Source organism: Lepidochelys kempii, chromosome 1, assembly GCF_965140265.1.
Source record: "Lepidochelys kempii isolate rLepKem1 chromosome 1, rLepKem1.hap2, whole genome shotgun sequence".
Lineage (NCBI taxonomy): Eukaryota > Metazoa > Chordata > Testudines > Cheloniidae > Lepidochelys > Lepidochelys kempii.
This window is the reverse complement of record NC_133256.1, coordinates 72,415,641-72,434,640: the sequence shown is the minus strand read 5'-3', so window position 1 is coordinate 72,434,640 and position 19,000 is coordinate 72,415,641. Positions and strand designations below refer to the sequence as shown.

At 40.1% G+C, this 19,000-nt stretch overlaps 1 protein-coding gene across 18 annotated transcripts in view; it reads left to right on the top strand.

Annotated features, from left to right (window-relative positions):
• PCDH9 (protocadherin 9) overlaps window positions 1–19,000 on the top strand; it is an 894,725-nt gene that overhangs the window by 280,703 nt on the left and 595,022 nt on the right. The window lies entirely within an intron of this gene.

Genomic DNA, 19,000 nt, shown 5'->3' with positions numbered 1-19,000 from the left:
TAGAAGTCTTTCCTATTTGTCACAAAAGAAGTGGAATCTGATTTCAGTGGGGAGGATTCTATTTTGCTGTTCTGTCAGTCGCAGATGTACATGAGTTAGGATCAAATGTGGTTTATTTCTCTGATTTCTCTCTGTTATTGCGAGGAAGGCAGGTGGGAGGGAAACAAGTACTAACAGAGATCCTGTCCTTGATTGGTTTCATTGTTCTGTGTTGCTGCAAGGAGGCTTGATGGGAGAAAATCCCTTCCAAAGGAAGATGTCAGAAAGGCAGAGGCATGTGAGCTTGTGACAGTGAGCTGAGTTTCCCAGGCTCTTGACCAGTGGTGGATCAAGGAAGTTGCAAAGGTGACAGTTTGTGTATGAACGTATTGTGCAGAGGTGCAAGCAAAAGGGAGAACATAAAGAGTCCAGGGAGCAGATGAGGAAATAAGGTAAATAATTTCCAAATGTCTGCTCATATTCTGCGAGCCAACATTACCATTGAGTATCCAGCAGAGTGTACATTATGACTGATGCAGTTGGTACCCTTCCCAGGAAACTAAGCACATTATTTGCAAGACATGTCCAGTCTGAACAGCCTTCCTAGCGGTGCTATGACCTGCCCTTAAGGAAACACCCCATAGTATTTATTAGAATGTAATCTTTCTCTAGCTTTTTAAAAATACTTTCAGACTCTAACCGAGAATTATATTCCTACTATTGAAATCTAGAGGATGGTTTAAAATAAATGTAGATAGATACTCAATATTCAATAAATATTCAATTCTATAGGTTTTAAGCATACCTTCTATAGAACTCTGGTTTTACCCTGTTACATTCTCTAGTACTTTTCCACGAAAGTGCTGCATGCCAATAGGCTGCCATTTAAACTACAGATTTAATGGGACCATCAGCTAGGGGTCAGAGACAAAGCAAAAAAAGCACTGGTTAGCCACATATTTTACATTGTGAGAAGGGCACTCACCAGAATGGTTTTTGCTGTGTTTGGATGCTACTGAACTCATAAGGAGCAAGACAGGTGTCCCACATAGAGCCTTTTGTTACAAATGAAAAGGTTTTAATCTATATATAATTTAATAGCTCAATGTGCATAATGTTAAATGGGTCAATATAATGCATTTTCAGAACAGTTCAGTGCATTTTCCCCTTATTCCACAAAGGTGTAGACATGTTAGCCTTCGTCCCATGGGATGCCATGGCATCACAGTAGAGCAGAGATCCTTCTGAGAAAGACATGTCAGAATACTGACTACTCTTATGGGATGCCTTAGCACTTCAAAGGAACAGGACAGATGGGGTCCCACCTCATGAGAGGGAGTATGACATCAGACTTCAAAACAACTGGAAGAGCTAAGGGAGGGGCACCTGAGCCATCATGTCTTTTTGACATGGCATTTCTTCTGCCAGCTTGTTGTATTACAATAATACATATGACTCTATGCCTTGCTGAATATATATATATATATATATATACAGACACAGATTGTAAGTGTTTTGTACTTGTAGGGAACCTAATATTTCTTATAAAGAGGAAAATATAAAAATTATAGAAACATGAAGAATAAAAGAAAGCAGTGAAACATTTGGTATGAAATTCACTGGGTAAAAAATCCAATCATACACAGTATCCAGCAGATTTAATCAAAATCTGAGATGTCTTATTTTAGACATCCATTTTAAAAACTCTTAATGTTAATATTTACACGCTAGGTATGACGGGGTTCCAAAATATTTAAGTGTTTTCCCCTCCCTGTCCTTCCCCCACAGTGTTACTCCCCCCATCATCTCCCCTCCACACACTTTATCCTATCCATTCTTCTTTGTGCTCCCTCAGACCTTTTGTACACTCCAGAATCATTTCCATATTAGAACACTCCTATCAAAACATGGCCCTCCCCTCCCAGCTCTTTGGCCTTGCATAGAGTGTGTCCTGTCCTTGCCAGGCCTAATGCATTCTTGGACCCCCCTCCACCAACTCAGTTCTTTCTATCTATAACATAGTGTGTCTGTGTGGAAAGAGACAGGCTTTGCTAGATGGAGCTGAGGTGATGCGATTGCTGGTTGAGGATTCAGACAGTACGTGGGCCATAGTAGAGGGCTGCCGGGCAAAACCAAAGAGATGGAGGAAATATCCATGCAGGGTGCACCACTGAGCTGCTCTTGAAGATTCTAATGATATGTCTATATTGCCAGCTAAAGTGTGTCTGAAGGTTGGGGAGGTACACCCATTGCTAGCTTTAATCATGGTTGCACAGGTAACAATAGATATGAAGATGTAGTGACCTTGGCTTCCGTGCTGGCAAGCAACCCAAGTACATACCCAGGGCCCCTGGTGGGATTTTATTGGAGGTGGCAAGCCCAGACTGCCACATCTTCACTACTACTGTTACTTGTACTAGCTAGATTAAAGATGGCAGGGCTAGCCACCCTGTGCTGCAAATACAGCTTCACTTGCAGTATAAAATTATCATAAAAATCCTGTAGTTGAAGTTATCCGATCAGTTTTCTTCCCCACCCTACTCTTGCAGAGCCATTACAGTGACTACTGCAGAGCTATGGGATAAGTTTATCGGGGCAACACCAATTTTTGGCCACTTCGAAGTAAACTGTGAAGAGCCCACATCGAGGTTCTTCAGCGTCTATAACTAGATCTGTGGTATAGGACTAGTTAATTGGATGCATGTGTAAGTAGGGACCGCAAGTGCTGCATAAATAGAGTTGCCAGTAAGTGTGCATTAGGGACACATATCCAATAGGCCAGGAAGAGAGTTGAGAAGTGAGTAATAGAAAGAAGCTAAGCCCTGAGTGAAGTAAGTGATGTCCTTGCAGGATTCACCTGCTAGGGAAGAATTTACTATGCAGAAGCCCGGTTAAAATGATGCATTCCTTCTAATCATGCACTACAGTGACTGGAGTAAGTAGGGAATGAAAGAAAGCCACATTAGTCTTCCTTCCATAGGTGTATAATCTCATCCAAATTGTCATCATTAAAAATATGGAACACTTATTTGTTTCCTTAGAGACTTACCTCCACAGCACAACGTACTATTCTTGAATTAAAAGGAATTGTGTGCACAGCTGCTTGTGAAAGGGAATGAAGCTGACTCTCTCACTCTTCTGTCATGATGAATTCTGGAACTAGCTGTTAAGAATCCTTTTGAATGAGTAGCTTCAAATTGATCCAGTTTTCTGAAGAGCTTGGGGCCCAGTGAATTGAAAAATAGCACTGGGATTAAAAAAAATAGAATTGAAGTTTCTATACTGTAGATTTAAGTTTTGTGCAGACTGGGGGTGGGGTTGTATCGCAGCAATAATTCAATAGTATGTGTTTGTTTATTTCAGCATTCTTTTTAGCTTGCAGTCTTTATCTTTCTTTTCTGCTACTTCTATAATGCTTTTGAAATATATGTGTATATATTATTCTTGTGTGAGTATAAAATCATTCATACTTTATATTAAGATTCCTTTTAGAAATTGTTTTAAAGGGTTAATAACTGATTAATAACTGATTAATAAATGATTAATAAACATGTTACCAAGATGAGTACTATGTAATATAGTAACAGGAAAAGATGCTGGTTATTAAAAAAAATCTATTGACCAGTTGGACTCTTTAACGATCAACAATTATCCATTTATTAAAATATCTATTAGTCATTTATCATCTCTATAAACTATTTATAAATGGAGCTATAGTAAAGTGCGACCTATATATGCATATAGCATATAATACTTTAAGTTCTAGGTTTTTCCTTTTTCTTTTCTAGCGATGATGTTTTGAAGACTTCATCTATTAGTAAGATACCTAAAATCAGTATGAGCATTTGTTATGACTTGTCAATTGGACTTCTCTTAGCGGGGAAACACCCCCTCCTTGATCTAAATAGCAGTTCTCTTATGCTGAGTGTTACATATTCTGCATTTATTCTGTGTGAAAATGGTCCAGATATGAGATTTTGCAGGTAAGAGGGCACTGTTATTTTCTTTTTGATTTTTAATATGATTGTCATGAGTATGTCCGTGTTTATTCCATTTCTCTAAAGCTATACTGTGCCCTATTGTTTTTTATGTAATTCAAATTTCTTAGGTTCTCTGTAGCGTGTATAACTAACTTATTTCCAGTGTACTGGAAACAGTATACTGCAGAAGTTAATATAAATTCAGTGAGAAGAGAACTGAATATATGTATCTATAGCCACCTCCAGGCTAGTCTGTCACAATGTGTTTTACCTGGGGCTGACCCTCAAGGCCCACCCATAAAGCAACATCTGCTGCACCATGCTGTAGCTACCTGCTAATCAGGTCACCAGGCTGTGATCTCTATTCAGTATAAATTGCTAGTTCAGGACTGGGTCCACATTAAGGAGCAGGTACTTACCTTCAGTAACTTAAATGTATTAGGTTTTGGCTATCTTAGAGGTTGCTTGTCTTTGTGCACCCTAAGGCAGCAGCTGGGACACTTTGATGACAGTACCTAATTTTGAGTTGGGGGTGGTGGTGGTCAGGGAATTCTTAGTGGAGAGCTTGAACCTGTGGAATTAATTATGTGGACAAACCTGCGTCCACTTGTAGGGTATTATGCAAGATTCACCTCCTTGTACGAGCCTCCTAACTGAATTTTACAGCCACCACCTGAATTTGTTCTGAGGAGGGAAAGGAGAAGAGGAGATTTATGTTCTCACGACAGGTAATTAACATGCTACAAAATGTTGTCAAATGAAGGGTGCTCAGGTACTACAGTGATGGAGTGCATGAAATACGAGTGGATGATAATTGTGTGCATGCATATGCATGTGCATGTTTATATCCACATCTATCTTTCTACACTGGTGCTAGAAAAATCTTCAAATCCATGTCTGCAGTTCACAGCTGGCTCCTATCTTTATGCAGAGCTGGATCACATCACCAGAACAAAACCACAAACATCATGGACTATTGCAAGTTTGACATCAGATCCAAATTTATGCAAGATTCAGATGTATTTAGATTTGGGATTTTAATGCAGTTCACTATAGAGGAGAATCCAGCTAAAGAGTCTAACTACAGAGCAAACTTCACCAACTTAGGGGGAAGTTTGAATGAAGGATTTTGGTTTCGGCTCACTTGTAGTAGAAAATTGTTGGCTTGGTGTCTCCACCCCACTGCTGTTCCCTGGCCCCCAGTTTTGAAGTTTTACAAATGTTACTTCTGGTTGTTACAGTAGGAGGCAAAATGCAACGTATGGTCCTGGTCCTGCATCATTAAATTGAATGGGAGCTTTACCATTAATTTCAATGAACACGGGGATCAAGCCTTATATGTGAGTAAAGGGTAAACAAATCATGGACATAACTCTCCTCTCGCTTGCACTGTTCTTATACTGGTGCAACTTAATTGATTTCAGTGGAGTTATTCCTGATTTTCACTGATTTAAGAGAAAGAGAGATATCAAGCCTCATGCCTTTACTGGTGCCTTCAGAAGAAATCTTTACCCTGTCTCTGCAGCTCAGCAGTAAAAGTTCACAGGATTAGAAGCACTTCTCACCATAAGTAAACTATGAAAGGTATGTGTCCCAAAGCCACCAGTCATAGCCTGTCCCAAACCTACACAGCAAGTAGTGTTAATTCCTTTTAGCACTCAGTTTATACATCCTGGATTTCCAATCACTGCTTCTTGCAAAAGCAAATTATCATACTCAGTAATACCGTTTGGATGGTAGATTATAGTCAGGCTTTAGCTTGGATCATTATGGTCATAGCAGAGAATACAATAAATGTTAATATATTAATAATAGTATAATAGAATAGCATGACAGTATAATCTATTTACAGAAAGAAAAAAAAAACACCAAGAGTGATTAAAATAAGCATTTTTACATAATGCCACTAAAGGTACTTGAATGAGTTGCATTATTGCAGTGAGACAGCAGAGACAACTTGAAATCTCCATCATAATGTATTGGCACAGTAAAATTAATTTCAGGAACCCTATTGGTATGTGAACAAAAGCAGACAATCTACAGAATTTACACCTACAAATTCATAGGTTCATATATTTATAAATTTCAAGGCCAGAAGGGACCATTGTGAGAATCTTGTCTGATCTCCTTTTTTAACAGTCCATAGAACTTCCCCAAAATAATTACTAGATCACATCGCTTAGAAAAAAATCCTGTATTGATTTAAAAAACTGTCAGTGAGCGAGAATCCACCATGACCCCTAGTAAACTTCTAGTGGTTTACGAGTTCACACCTTCATATAACACAGAAACCAAAGTCAAATAGTGGTTCTGATAGCATTCCCACATGAGTTTCTCAAGTAACTCCATCGCTCCATAGTCCCCTTTGTATTCTGCCATATCTCATAATATCATGGGAGAAAGAGTCCTTAGAATAGAAATTTACCAACAATCCAGTAAAAAATTATGGAATAAAATAATAATGATAATAATAATAAACAACATATTTGTTATTTGGATGAGTATAGCTTGACCTCATCAAACTAGCCTAGCATCTGTAAGGGAAAATCATGCCTTACTAAACTATTAGAGTTCTTTGAAAAGTTTAATAAAATAGCAGCTAGCAGTAACCAAATGGATACAATTTACTTGGCTTTTCACAAAGCTTTGGATAGAAGACTATTAAGGGAAATAAATAACCACAGGTTAAGAAACTAAGACTTGTGGATTAAAACCTGTTTAGATGATAAAAAACAAAGAGCTATGGTAAAAGGATGTTCTTCAGAACAGAAAGAAGTTAATGTGGCAATGAAGTAGCCTGACCCAGGGATCAAGACTGGAACAAGGACAAACAATTTCAAGAGAGCCTTGTGGAAATTTGACATCATTTTTTGAATATAGCCTTTAGTTCATTTTATATCAGTTTACTTTATCATTGCTACAGAAAGGAAAAATTTACATGACTAGTGCAGGGTCATCATTTTCAGTCTTTTATATAGGTGACTTTTTTAGAAATATATCTTAAAATCCCAGTAACTTTCTCCAGAGTGAGTAGCTATCATGTAACACAATAACAATTTGGCATTGCCATGCTTTACAACATTCCATAATTAACAATAACCCTGCACCTTTGAAGAATTTGGATGCTTATATGGATAGCAAGAATATCCAATGTTATAATAATTAGTTAATAATCACAGAAATGCAGTGTTGAAAGGGACCTCAAGAGGTCATCAAGTCCTGTTCTCTGTGCTGAAGCAGGACCAAATACAGTAGAAGCTCAGAGTTATGAACTTCTAGGGAACTGTTCATAGCTCTGAAATGTTCGTAACTCTGAACAAAATGTAAACTTTTGAAAGAACAACCATAACAACTGAACATTGACTTAATAACAGCTTTGAAACTTCACTATGCAGAAGGAAAAAGCTGCTTCCTTTTTCATCCTTTTATTTAGCAGTTTACATTTAACACAGTACTGTACTGTTTTGGGTTTTTTTTGTTTCTGCTTCTGCCAGATTGTGTACTTCTGGTTCCAAATGATGTGTGTGGTTGACTGTTCAGTTCGTAACTCTGATGTTCGTAACTCTGAGGTTCTACTGTAAATCTAGAACAGGGATCGTCATCCTGTGGCATGCAGCCCGTCAGGGAAATCCGCTGGCAGGCCGGGATGGTTTGTTTACCTGCAGCATCCTCAGGTTCGGCCAATCGCAGCTCCCACTGGCTGCAGTTCTCCATTCCAGGCCAATGGGGATGTGGGAAGCAGTGGCCAGCACATCCCTCGGCCCGCGTCACTTCCCGCAGCCCCCATTGGCCTGGAACGGTGAACCGCGACCAGTGGGAACTGCGATCGGCCGAACCTGCGGATGCTGCAAGTAAACAAACCATCCCAGCCTGCCAGCAGATTTCCCTGACGGGCCACATGCCAAAGGTTGCCGACCCTTGATCTAGACCATCCCTGGCAGGTGTTTGAGACCATCCTTGACAGTATGGGAAGGGAGATAAAAGGTAGTGTTTCAGGATTTACACCAATCTCTGACTATTAAAGATTATAGGGAACAGGTTACCTCACATCTGCCTAACATGTTTTTTTTTTTCTTTGCACTGTGCTTGGAAACATCTGGCACTTGCCACTGAGGGAGATAGGATACTGGACTAGATGATTCACATTACTAATCCACTATGAGAGTTCCTTTGTTTCTGCGTACATAGCTTGTTGCTTAATTCTGCGTGTAGAACTTGGTGCTAGATTTGTGTCTACCCCTATGCTGGTCATAAGAAGCCCCAGGTCAGGAGCTACTGATCCAGTCATTATGCTTTGAGTGCAAGGATTGCATGAGGCTAGTGCCCATGGCAGTGCTAACCTATCAAAGGAAGCAGGAGGTGGAATTGGATGGAGACTTGGGAGTGTGATGGCTCTGCCTCCTGCAGCAACCAAAGGAGATGGTCTATTGTGAGGAAATTGCACATTCTTTCAAAGGCTGTAGCCATAGGGTATATCTACCCTGCAATTAGACACACGTGACTGGCCTGTGCTGTTTAACTGCGGTGTAGATGTTCAGGCTTTGCCTGGAGCCCAGGCTTTAGGACCCTGCAAGCTGGAAGAGCCACAGAGCTCAACCTGTAGAATGAGCCTGAAGGTCTCTACCACAGTTAAACAGTTCCTTAGCCTGAGCCAGCTGGCATGGGCCAGCACTGGCTTTTAACTGTAGTGTAAACATACCCATAGTGTCTCTGGCTTGCACTCCCTGCCATTCACAGTGGTAGTCTACCTGAGTCACTGCAGCAAGACAGTGTCTTGTTATCCTACACATAGTTTATTCTCAGTAAGTAAGGAAGCTCAGGACTTGGCTTTCACACTGATTGTTGACAGTTACAAGTAAGTGGAGTAATTCAGCCCTAAGGAGAAAGAGAAGCACAAACTTTTGAAAATAATCAAAATGAAAGAAGCCCTTTGCACTAAAGTATTCAGGGGCATGTCTCACCCTTATCCTGTTTTCCTTTTTCAAACCGACATCTAGTTGCACTTTCGTATTTGCTAGGTCTCTAGATTGTCAAGCATCGTTGTATAATAACCAGCTTATTATAGAAAGCGTCAAATGTCATGCTGCCAATCATTTGTCCATCATACTAACAGGTGCACTGCCATTGTCAGGGTCAGGCTGGATGCTGGGGATCAGTTAGACAGGTGGAGTAATTTGCTCGTCTTGAAGTGGCAGGAGGGGACACCTTATCAAGGAAGAAAATGGAGCTTCATTTGGTACATTTGGTATTTGGCTGTGTGACCTGAGGTTTACACTATCCAGGCAGAAAGTGATGCACTGAACAGATACTGCTGTTTAGAATCAAATTCCTATTATTTTCACTTATCTTGAAAATCTCTCTATTTCAGTTCATCCTCTCCGCCTCTTTTCTTTCCCTGCCAAGTGTTTCCTAGTATCCTTTTCATAATTGCTAAATGCTAAATTCTTGAAAGGCCTGATCATTTCACATAGCAAAAAAGAAAACAAAAAACCAGCAGCAACAACACTCGGGGAAAGAAACTCACTTCATTATGTATCCAAACCGAGAGGTGCAACTTATCTTGTCTATATATCTGTATATCTAATCTGTCTCTATATACTCTTATCTGTCTAGGTCTTTATTTTGCACTCATCACTATTATATGATCTGGCTGAAATATTCTGAAGTCAGATTTTGTATAGCCAGCAGTATAGCCCTTGCACTGGACATTTAGATTAAAACTTTTTTTTTAATCCACTCTGTGAATCCACTTGGGGATTCATGCACCCCATTAGGAAATTAGGCTCAATCAATTTATTTTATTGTGGTTGCAGTGCTAAATCTTGAAAGGGTTTATTCACAAGTGCTAAGTTTTCCTGTACTATTTGGATTATGAAAGTAAATCAGCTCTGTGGTGTTAATATATACTGTTGACAATGTCATTTTAATGTTTCCTGTAGCGTTTTAAAAAATTGGGGTTATTCCTCCCTGTTGGACTCTGATAATCTTGTTGCTTTAAATATATCTTATCATGATCCTTCCATTAATGATGCATAATCTTTTTTGATGAAAACATCATTGATGCCAGAGATAAAGCGTACAAATTTCCCAAGAAAATTTGACCCCTAAAGAAGAAAATGATGGGTTTCCAGGAAAAGATCATAAATTAGAACTCTTTCAGCAATAAGAAATCATGCAGAAAAATCCTTGAGGTTACAAGGGTTTGTTTTGTCTCTTTATATATATGTTTATGAAGGCCTGCTTCTATGGGATAATAGTTAAGTCTTCCACTGGACAAATTGATTGCTCAGGGAAAAGCCATGCTTTGCTTGTGTAGGGCTCTTCTACCACAACAACTCCAAGGCATCACCTCCCTGCATAAGAGACACCACCTAAGTTGTGCCAACCCACTCTTGTGAGACTTTGTGGTCTCTGATAACCCTCATATATGTCAATGCCACTAGGAAGGGACTGAAAAAGGCAACAGCAAAACATTTATTGAAATAATTTGAATCAGGAGACTAAACCATCTGAGGGAACAGGTTAAGAGAACCATTAAAGATGCTTGTGACTAACAGGTCATATGAGTGCAGAATGGGTCCTAAGGCTGCTACTCTCTAGAGTCCTTCACTTCCAGGATGGCAGCTGAAACTCAGTTTACATCTGACATAAAGTTATTTTATGGCTGTTCAGAGACTGGATCATGAAATGTGTTTTTAACCATAAATGTGTATAACAAAAATTCACTACAGGACCAGTTGCACCTGTGCTGGCAGGCTCAGTAGAGACCAAAGATTTAGGGCCCATCTTACAATGCTTTTTACTTCATTTTGACTGTTCACGTAAAAGTAGGGTGGAGATTGCAGGATTGGACAGTCTGCTCTTGAAGACTGAACTATCCTCTCATCCTCAATGGTAGGATTCTCAGTTGAGACTTATCAGTGGGAAGGTGGAGGCAAGCTGGCATTCCTACTTGTTCTTATGTCTGTAAATCAGACATCAGTCTCCAGGACTGAAAGTCAAGCACCGGGTGTGAGAACTAAATTCACACATGACATTTTATTTATCAGTTCAGTTACAGTTCAGTAATAATAATAATTATTAATAATAATACTCCTCTCTCCTTTTCTTTGTCTTTTAAAAATCTCCTGTGTTTCTGCAGAGTGACCTGCACTCATTGTAGTTTCTGTGATGCACTACAATCGAGATACAATGAAAATTTAGTGTTATATATTCTGACCCCGTTGTATGATTCTATCCGCCACATGGCCAACCTTTTTAAACCTGTGTGCCTAATTCTAGGCTCCTAAATTCATACTGAGGCACCTGAATAAAAAATATCTTTATATTTATATAACCTTGGAAATGATGGCCTATACACACTGTAGCGTTGCAGGGCAGAGAAGAGAAGCTAATGATCAGGAATGAGAATGGTAGGGGAGATCCCTGTTTCTATCTGAACACTGTTAGACAGTTAAGATTTTATTTCACTCAGTGATGTGTGAAGGCAGCTCTTTAGGAAAGCTGAACGGTTTGACTAGACATTGCTGCTGCATTAATGGTGCTGCATAGTAAATCTGTAAAAAGTTTTGCCTTTGCCATTGGATCATTTACACATTCGTATGAGCCTCCGATGCTAACTTTTTTTAACAGTATACACAATACAGGACTCAGGTGCATGCTAGCACTTGCCACAGTCAGCAATGGCTGCACACAGGAAGGTGTTTTTTATGTTTGTTTGTTTGTTTTTTGGACAGAGCAGCAATGAGCAGAGACACAAAGCCGTGAGGGGGCTACTCTTACAAAGAACAAGTTTCCTCTGCATGGGAATTTATGCGCACAAGTCTCATTAGCATTATAGAGGAAGTCAAACACTTCAATCTCCAAGCATCCAGACAAGGATATAAAAACCTCCTAAAAAATCTAGCTGCCTTTTACAGTATATAAGGCTGAAAGTTTGCATGTATAGCTAAAATGCAAACCCCAGTGGCTAACTTTAAAATTAAACCTTGTGCTTAGCTTATATACGCGGCATTTCATTTTTCAACAAATTTTCAGCCTGCCATTTAAATATTATCACTTAAATGCACAGGGGATTTCACATCTTTTGTTGTTAACTTCAGGTGCCATACTGGCAACTGCATGTGGAAAAATACAGTTTTTGTAGATCTCAGCTTTCTGCTCTTACAATGTGTCTGAAAAGAGATGTCTCCGGTGTAGGTATTTTTGGGATGTTTGTATCATTGCCAGCTTACATCTTCCAATGGGAACCATTGTAGAACAAGGATTATTTTGAATAAGCATTGGCATATTAGGCAGAAAAAATACCCCCAAACAACCTACCCTTACAAACATGATATTGAGGAGGAGGAAATGAGATACCAAGTGAAATTGTCAGCAGTATCCAATATATGGTTCAGTAGGTTTTTTCCCCCATCTGCTGTATGACCCTCCAAACCACTTGTTGTGAGTTAGGTGTCCTCTAAAAGCATATTTAGGATATCAAATGCGTACTAAGGAAATATGCATCATCACGCCCAGTTTTTGCAGTGGATTTTTATGCTGCAGTCCTCAGTAAAATTGCAGTATGCTTTTATTGCTGCTTTAGGAGGACTTGAATGGTAGTTGAAGATTGGGAATGGTATGTGCAAAAGCAAGCTACGTGAACTACAAGTACACTCTTTTACACCCAGGGAGCTCTTTGCTTCAATGGGAGAAAAGAAAGGCAAAGTATAGACCCAGGTGTTTAGAGCTCCAGGGCTTCATTTAAAGTTCTCACTTACTTCTGGTCAGTCACTAAGCACTCATTGAGGTCAACTGAAGTCTTGCAATTGATGTCAGTGGATGTTGGATCTGACCTTAATAGAAGTTGACCACTGAGTTTCTAAACCAAGGAAACCTCATATGTGAAGGCTCAGAGCACACGCTTTGACAGGTGTAGAGAACTGAAATCCATACTGTCTCTCATAGGACACAGTGACAGATCACTCCTCTAAGTCTGTGTCTATAAATATCAATCAATATAAAGCAAAAAGTAAAAGTAAGTGACAGTCTATTAAAAGTTAGTTAAAGATTAGAGTTAAAATTCCATCTGATTTATTTAAGATGAAAGGAAGGCTACCTCTTGGAGATTAAATCTCATTAAATTATCTTCCTGTCTCACTTCATGTAATTTCATGTCCCCTGCCCTCAATCCTTGCTATTCTACAGTTCTGAGATTCAAATAGGGCATTGCAGGTGGGTCACCCATTGAAGTCTCTTCTTTTATAAGTGCCTGGCATTAAAAGTAAAACTATCCAAATTATTTTCTAAAGTGTAACAATATATTCATGATACAACCAAGTTGACGTTGCAGAAGAGATTGGAAGTTTACCACTGTCGCTTACATTTTTTTTTTCTAAATTGATCAAGCATGCATGATGATTTGTTTTTCCTATCACTGCCAAACCTTTTTGGCCTACAATATGTGTTTGTGGTGTGCCACTGAAATATGTGTTCTATTTTGTAAGTGTGTAGATGGCTCAAACTAAATGATGATGAAAATCTAGTTATTTCCCCCCATAAATTCATGCAACAGTTAAACTACCAATCAGACATTTTAACATGCCTTGCCTTTATGAGGATTAAATTGGAAGCAAGCGGATTTAGTGTTAATTCCTCTCAAGTCAGCTCCGTCTACACTCCGACCTACAGGTGTGATCCCCCTTCTCCTGTATACCTGCTTGCTCCAGTTCTCATTCAGCTAGAATGAATGGAAATAGCAGGGTGGCTGCAGTAGCACAGGTAGCAGCTGTGAAGACCCGGATAAACGGTGCTGCATACGTACCCGCTGGTTTCAGGTGGGTTTGTGCTTTGCACAGCTGTGACGGGCCTGTGCTGATGCTAGCCATGTTGTGTGGCTATGCTATTATATATACTAACGTTAGCTGTCGCTGAGCTAGTACAAGTAGGTGTACTCGTGGTGTAGACGTAGCCTTTGTTGCAGGCTCCACAGATAGAGGTAATTAAACCAGCTAAAATTCATTTCTATTTTGTCTGCCGTGTAGACTCAGTGGATTGTGCTAATTTTGATGTTGAATATACCCACATATGAAACATAATCAGCATGGATGTTTGATCAAGTTCAGAGAAAATGTAAAGAAAATACTCCCAAAACCTTTGGTATATTTAGGATTGGGCTTCTAGCTAGTCTGCCTTCAGATAGCTCCACTATATTACATAGAGGCTAAATTAATATCGAAAGCGGTACAGTTCATTGTGGATGAGTGATAATGGGATTATTGCTTGTACGCCCAGAGCATGACATTTTAAATCACATCATTCTTAAAAAGCAGTTATAGTCAGAAAAGTGACTGCGTGAAAATGACAGTGTGGGGTTCCATATTTATTCTCTCTCTCTACGGCTTCCCTATCAAATTTGCTCAGCTTATGAGTCAAAAGATGATTTTTTTCTAACTGCCAGCTGTGCAACTGCAGCTGAGATTTGAAAACTGACTCACACACCCTATCCACACAATAAAAGACTCCGATACTGAAACTTAGATGACAATTCTGTTGATGATGGATGGGGCAGAATAGAAGCTAGCTCAGTCTTCCATCCAGTAATTGTATTGACTTTTGTTGCTAACAGTTGTGAAAACTTTCTTTATCAATACAGTAAACAGATGTGACCCAACAAACAAGGAGCAAATATGGTAAAGAAAAAAATGTTCTTTTTTACATCATCATTTTCGTCCAGGGATCCCAAAGTGCTTGTTACAGGGAGGTATTGGTATTCCCGTTTTACAGATGGAGAGAACAAAGCACAGAGAGCTGAAGTCAAGTTACCCAAGATCATAAATGATTTTCATAGGCTACAATTTGTCATTTTAAGGCTGAGCCAGTTCTATGGATTTACTCTCAAGAATAGCAGAATATTTTTTCCATTCATAGCAAGGTATTGGAGCTGTAAATTGAAAAGCCATCTCAAATGGTGACTTGCTTTTCCTGGAATAGTATTACTAACCTCATGTTATGTACAGTATGCTCCTTTCAGTGTTTCCTCTTCCTTCCTCTTTCTGTATACCTAATCTTCCTAATAAACCCCAAATATAAAAATAAATAAAGCAAAACCAAAAGCCAATCTCTGCTCTCCCCCTCTGATTCTATATTGTAACCTCCCATACCCTTTGTCTGTCTGTCTGTCTGTCTGTCTGTCTCTTACAGCACAATGGGGCCCTGATTTCAGCTGGTCTCTAGGTGTTACTGTATTTGATCAAGTCAAAACTCTAACATAAAACTTTCATTCCTCACTCCACTTTCTTCTAAACATTTTACTAGACCAGTGGTTCCCAAAATTGTTCTGCTCCTTGTGCAGGGAAAGCCCCTGGCGGGCCGGGCCGGTTTGTTTACCTGCCGCGTCCTCAGGTTCGGCCAATCGCAGCTCCTGGTGACCGCGGTTCGCTGCTCCAGGCCAATGGGAACTGCTGGAAGTTGTGGCCAGTATGTCCCTCGGCCCGTCCCATTGGCCTGGAGCAGTGAACCGCGGCCACTGGGAGCTGCGATCGGCCGAACCTGTGGACGCGGCAGGTAAACAAACCGGTCGGCCCACCAGGGGCTTTCCCTGCACAAGTGGCGGAACAAGTTTGGGAACCACTGCACTGGACCAAAGATTCATTGTGCAATAAATGAGTCTTTTAGCAATAGCCAACTGCTATATATAGCAAGCTCCTGTCCCTTTATTACTTTGCGGGGAGAACAATGGAAATTTACTGTTACTGGCCACATGAACCGGAATTAAAGTCAAATGGGAAATTGAAAGTGATTGTCAGGTTCATCATTTCTAATACAGTAGAGGCAAATTAGAGTTATCTGCAGCAGAAGAAGTAGCAGCAGATTGTGTTATAAATCATATAATTGACAGACAATTACATTCAAAACTTTTCAAGCATGAGGGAGTGGCAGTGTTTATCTACCAACAAACTTGATCAAGCCAGAAACCACAGTGATTTTGGGTCCATGAAAGAGTTATTTCTTGAAGATCTGTTTATCCTTTGCTCTGGGTGTCCCTAAGCCTCTGACTGCAAGAAGCTGGAACTGGATGACAGGGGATGGATTACTAAATAATTGCCCTGTTCTGTTCATTCCTTCTGAGGCATGGGCCATTGTTAGAAGACAGGATACTGGGCTAGGTAAACCATTGGGCTGGCTGAATATGGCTGTTCTTAGGTTCTAAAGGACTTTTTTTTTTTTAACTGCACCTCTTCCTATCTGCTTGAAATGCACTCCATGTTAAGAAGGGTGTCATGCTGTCTGGAGTGGCTCATGACCATGAGTGTCTATCTCAGGACAGACTGTCAGAAAACTGGGCAGATATACCAAACTGGTGGTGTGTTTTATAATTAGATTTCACCAAGCCAGTAACAAATGTGAACTCCTGGATCACTATACCAGTCTTACCTGGGAGTCACAGACACTCCCCTTAGACTCTCCAGTCTGTCTTGCCACCGAGACAAATTGGAGTTTGTGATAAAAGGTCACTTACACCAAAATCATATCACATTTAGGTTGCTTATGATCCCAAGAGACCAGTCACTTACCCCAGATCAATTGGTACTTGAGATCTTATACCAAAGGCAATGCTGGTAGCCAATTCTATAGTAAATTATCTAAAGGTTTATTAGCTAAGAAAAGGAAATGAGCATTATCAAAAGGTTAAAGCCAGTAAAATGTACGGACAGGTGAGTCACAGTCAAATGGTGGAAGTAATGTAATAAATTGCCAGTTTCCCAAAAGGCTTTTCAGTGTACCCAGATTGTCTCTGCGGATCTGTGCTTTGCATCTGGGACACTTCCCTGTAAAAGTCCAAACAGTCCAGAGAGGAAGGATCTTTCTATGAATCCACAATTATAGCTTCTCACAGAAAACAAGCTGATAGGGTCACTACCCACGTGGGCTTTTCCTTTAATGAGGGAGAGTGAGGAATGCATTTTGAGTTTTTGACTATGATAATCACATACAATGACCACTTGCTTGGAAATTAGCACTTTTCTGTGAGTTTTTCATTTGCATTACACATTTGCATTTCTCATTTGATGGGTTATTTAGTTACAGGGGTATATACAATGTAAATGTTTGCTACTACATTATAATGGGATATGGGTAAGTGAAAACAATGCAAGTAACATCCGATTAGTTTTCATGAGGTTTAAACACCAAATATAATCTTACACATTTAACAATTACTTTGATTTAAACTAATACACAAGAATATTGGCCTGGCTATGCATTTGTAAGCATTTACAAAGGCCTGGGGCTTCGGTATGAGCTGGTCTGCCAGCATCATAAAGGTGATGAGCTTTGTGAACACAGCAGGAGAATACTCCTTTATTTTGGGGACTGACTGGGTCAAGGAATAGATAAGGAGATTTAATTAAATAGCTGCTGACCTACAGGGGTGGAGGCCAGTGGATTTAACATAGCTGGATTGTCAGAAAGCTCTTGACAAAGTTTCTCCTGAAGGGTTATTGTATGAACTCTATAAAAGTGAGGACTTGATCGCCACATTTGGGCACAGCCTAACAGGGGTGTCTTAGAGCCACACATCCTCAAGGGGAGAATGCCTGATGGAGCTCCTGATCATGAAGTGGCTGTACACCCAGTGCTTCTCCCCAGAGAGGTTGCAACTTTATCCTCACTATTGCACACCATGGCTATGCCTCATCACTGGACACCTGGAGGAGACTAGGGGGAGAACAACTGCATTCCTCTGAGCATAGGGACTGTGATTCTTCTGGGCTCTTATATGGAAGCGGGTCCTTATGACATCCCATCCACACCCATGTAAAGGCAGTCAGAGCCTAGTCCTGTTGTATGAAGGGTCTGAGTAATTGGTTAGAAGGTGGAAAAGGGTTTGACTTGACCTACCACACACTAAGCCTTGGAAGCCATTGTCTGGCTTGTTGGGAAAAGTGTGTGGACCCTTCAAGGGCTAGATAGCTACAAAGTGACTTGCTGCCGCAGTTTGAGACAGGTCCGATTTATCTTCCCCCAGATCATTGGAAGTGGGAGGGCCATGATGGTACAGGAAAAGGTCTCTTTTACCAGGGCCAGTCAAAGTAGTACCCACCCTCCTGACTGTAGTAGTTAAATACCAGATTTTGTCATGTTCTGCTGTGGGCATTATGCTAGTTGCTCTTTTCTCGGAGGAATGGGAAGGATTTTCTCCTTCACTGCCAGATTGGCCAAGGTGAGGTGGGATCCCTGTGTGCTCTGGATGTCATCAACCCTACATCACATTATATCCCTAAGCACCTGTCTCCTGTTATAAAGAATTGGGGGTGTGCTAGGTCCAAGGCAAGTATAGTTTCATGGGAATGAGTTCAAGTGGTAGAGTAGAAGGATCTATGCATAATGATAGAGCCAAAAATTAAAATAACACTCAAATGTGCAATAGTAGTAAATAAGTTTAATAGGGTCAAGTATTGTATTAAGGGACACATATTAATACTCTGTGGGTACGATAAGGCTGTAGATTCTGCTATCACATTATAATGTACTGACTAAACATATGTTAATTGTAGGGCCAAATTCAAAAATAATGTGATTGGGTCAAGTCCCTTAACTGTAAAATGTTTGCATTCACTTACACCAGGACTCAGTTTGGCCATACATTCTAGTTTTGGTTACCTTACCTGAAGGAAACTATAATTATATTGGCGCAAGAGCATAGAATTGAGCTACGAAGACCATACATGAAGTGAGATCCAGCTCATATGAGACGGTGACAAGATCTGGAGTGAGACTGGCTAGTGTTTGCTGTAACATCCACATGAGATCTCTGGAGGGACTAGAACTAGAAACCATAACGTTTATATGGCGCATACAAAATACAAAAAGTTAGTCATATATTTTAGAGAGCAAGTGATGAATAGGAGACTGGGCTTCTAAGTTCCGTAGTAGGTTCAAGTGATATGGCTGTGGGAAAGAAACAGACATTGAAATGTATTACAGCGGTAGTAAATTAAAATGTAAAAGAAAAGACCAAGTTGTGTTTCCCTTTGCAAGGACTTCAACAAATGTTT